The sequence below is a fragment of the Equus asinus genome, unplaced genomic scaffold (assembly GCF_041296235.1).
Source record: "Equus asinus isolate D_3611 breed Donkey unplaced genomic scaffold, EquAss-T2T_v2 contig_361, whole genome shotgun sequence".
In the NCBI taxonomy this organism is placed as follows: Eukaryota; Metazoa; Chordata; class Mammalia; order Perissodactyla; family Equidae; genus Equus; species Equus asinus.
Window position 1 is genome coordinate 75,001 of NW_027225029.1, and position 3,354 is coordinate 78,354.

General features: G+C 76.4%; 1 non-coding gene across 1 annotated transcript; it reads right to left on the bottom strand.

The window, feature by feature from the left end:
• Positions 1–1,059: 1,059 nt before the first annotated feature.
• Positions 1,060–1,212, bottom strand: LOC139043789 (5.8S ribosomal RNA). The gene has a single exon (XR_011500855.1). It is a non-coding gene; the product is annotated as a 5.8S ribosomal RNA (ribosomal RNA).
• Positions 1,213–3,354: the final 2,142 nt, after the last annotated feature.

Genomic DNA, 3,354 nt, shown 5'->3' on the forward strand with positions numbered 1-3,354 from the left:
CGACGTCCGCCCGGCCTTCCGCCCCGCCCCGCCCCCCCCGCACGACCGACCCCGAAGGAGGGCGGGCGGGCGGGCGAGCGGGCGGGCGGGCGGAGAGACGCGGGCGGGCGGACGGGGGCACGAGCCGGCGGCACGGGCGAGGGGCCCCGCCGGGGAGGAGGGGGGCGGAGCGGGACGCCGCCACGCGCACGGCGGACGCGTCGCGGCGACGCGTGGGAGGAGAGGGCGGAGGGGCGGCGGCGGGCGCGGCGGGGCCGGCGGTCGCCCCCGACCGCCGACCTTACCCGCGCGCGTCCCACCGCCTCCCGACACCCGCCCCTCCGCCGCGAGCCGCCACGGCCCGTCGGGCGGCGGACGCGGCGCCCGCCCGCCCGCCCGGGGCTCGGGGCACACGGCGCGGCGCGGCCGCGACCCAGGGGAGGGCGCGCGGCGGCGGACGACGCCGCGGCGTCCCGCGGGTCACCGCCGGGGCCCGCGTCCCCGGGGCGCGGCCCCGCGCACGCGACTCGGCCTCGGCGCGAGCCACCCCGACGGGGCGAGGCCGGGGAGGGGTCACGGTCCGGGACCCGGGCGCGCCGGGGACCGGCGAGGGGCCGGCCGGACGCACCGGGACGGACCGCCGACGGGGGGCGAGCGGCGACCGGACAGGCGGCCCGGACGCGGGCCCCCCGAACCCGGCGGCCCCGACCGCGCGCCGCGGGACCCGTCTCGTCCCCGCCCCGGCCACCCCGAGGCCGCGTGCGGCGCGAGGGAGCCCCCGAAGGCACCGTGGCGGCCACGGGCACCTCGGCGCGAGCTCTCGCGTCTGTCTCTCCCTCGACTCGCGGGCGGCGGCCCCCACCCCGGGACCCCGCGCGGCGCCGCCGCCGCCGACCCCCACGCGCCTCCGACGACCGGGCGCCGGGGCGCGTGGGAGGAGGGGCGGGCGCGCGGGGCGGAGGAGGGGCACCGCGTCTGCACTTAGGGGGACGGAGGGCCCGGGGCGGGCCCTGCGAGAGACCCCCAGCCGCGCGCCCCGGGGCAGGCGACACCCACACCCCGGGGCGATTGATCGTCAAGCGACGCTCAGACAGGCGTAGCCCCGGGAGGAACCCGGGGCCGCAAGTGCGTTCGAAGTGTCGATGATCAATGTGTCCTGCAATTCACATTAATTCTCGCAGCTAGCTGCGTTCTTCATCGACGCACGAGCCGAGTGATCCACCGCTAAGAGTCGTACGAGTTTGAACGGCGGGGTCCCCCGCAGGGCGGGGGAAGAGCCCGCCCCTGGCACGGCACATCCCCGGAGGGTGCCTCCGGCCGGCCAGAAAGGCACAACGAGACCAGACTCCGTGAGGCCGGAAGGTTGGACGACGGGGCGTCCGGCACGGGCCCCGCGGGGGCCGTGCTCGGACACCCCACAGGCGCCCGGGGGCTCCCGCCTCGCCCGAGGACGCGGGGGCGCGCACACGCCCGCGCGCGCACGCGACGACACGACGGCCGCCGGGGACGCCCCCTCCCGACGGCCGCCGCGACGGCGGCGCGGCGCGGCACGGCGCGGCGCCCCGGCCCGGCGAGGCGGAGTCTGGGGGAGAAGGGCCAGGCCTCCCGACTCCCCGCGGGCCCGACCGCCCCGACCCAAGGCGGACGGGCGAGGCCCCCAGGGGTCTTTAAACCTCCGCGCCGGGACGCGCTAGGTACCTGGATGGGGGGAAGCCAAAGCAACGGACGAGGCGGAGCGGGTAGTGCCGCGCGGCCACCGCCTCGACGCCGCCCGCGCCGCCCGCGGCCACCCGGGGACGGACGCAGGCCTCGGCGCTGCCCGCCCGTGACCGAACCCCACACCGCCGGGCGCCGCCGACCGACGAGCCCACCGCGCCCGCGGCCCCTCGACGCGGGCGTGCCCCCCTCGCGTCCGACGCACGCCACCAGACCCGACCCGACTTTCCCCCGGGGACCCTCCCCGCACCCGCGTCCCAGGCCCCTCGCCACGGAGGGCGAGGGGCTGCGGCGGGGAAGCGGGGAGCGAGCGGACAGGGCGGGGGTGGTGGGCGGACGTGGCCGGCCGGACGCGGGCGCCCGGGGCGCCGAGGGCGGGCGGAGACGCGGAGGCACCGTCGGACGGACGACGACGCCGACGGCCGGGGACGGCCCAGGGCGGGCGACGGGAGGCGGCGGGCGGCGGGCACCCCGCGTGAGCCGAGGCTCCGAGGCCCCCGGGGGACCTGACCCGGGGACTCCGCGGGGGCTCGCGCCGCCACGCCGCCCTTCCCGAGACGCGCCGAGGCGCCGCCGCCCGCGAGAGCGGGGGACGGACGGCGCCGGAGACGGAGGCGCGGCGCGACAACGCCGGCCCGCCTCGCGGGAGACCGGAGGGCGCGGGGACGGACGCGCCGGGGGCGGCGGCGCGGAGGACGCGGCGGCTCGGAACGCCGGGCGGACGGAGGCCGGAAGGGGCTCGTGGGCTCGCCGAGATCGAGCCCACTCCCTCCGGACCACCGCCGACCCGGGACCGAGGCGCGCCCGCGCCTCCCGCGCCTCCGGCCGGGCGCCCGCGCCTCCCGCGCGCCCCCTCCTCCTCCCTCTCTCGAACCTCTCGCGACCAGCGGGCCGGCACCGCGCCGGCCCGCCCGCGCCGCGCGGGGGTGAAAAGGCTCGGCCGCCGGCGGCGAGCCGCTCCGGTAATGATCCTTCCGCAGGTTCACCTACGGAAACCTTGTTACGACTTTTACTTCCTCTAGATAGTCAAGTTCGACCGTCTTCTCAGCGCTCCGCCAGGGCCGTGGGCCGACCCCGGCGGGGCCGATCCGAGGGCCTCACTAAACCATCCAATCGGTAGTAGCGACGGGCGGTGTGTACAAAGGGCAGGGACTTAATCAACGCAAGCTTATGACCCGCACTTACTGGGAATTCCTCGTTCATGGGAATAATTGCAATCCCCGATCCCATCACGAATGGGGTTCAACGGGTTACCCGCGCCTGCCGGCGTAGGGTAGGCACACGCTGAGCCAGTCAGTGTAGCGCGCGTGCAGCCCCGGACATCTAAGGGCATCACAGACCTGTTATTGCTCAATCTCGGGTGGCTGAACGCCACTTGTCCCTCTAAGAAGTTGGGGGACGCCGACCGCTCGGGGGTCGCGTAACTAGTTAGCATGCCAGAGTCTCGTTCGTTATCGGAATTAACCAGACAAATCGCTCCACCAACTAAGAACGGCCATGCACCACCACCCACGGAATCGAGAAAGAGCTATCAATCTGTCAATCCTGTCGTGTCCGGGCCGGGTGAGGTTTCCCGTGTTGAGTCAAATTAAGCCGCAGGCTCCACTCCTGGTGGTGCCCTTCCGTCAATTCCTTTAAGTTTCAGCTTTGCAACCATAC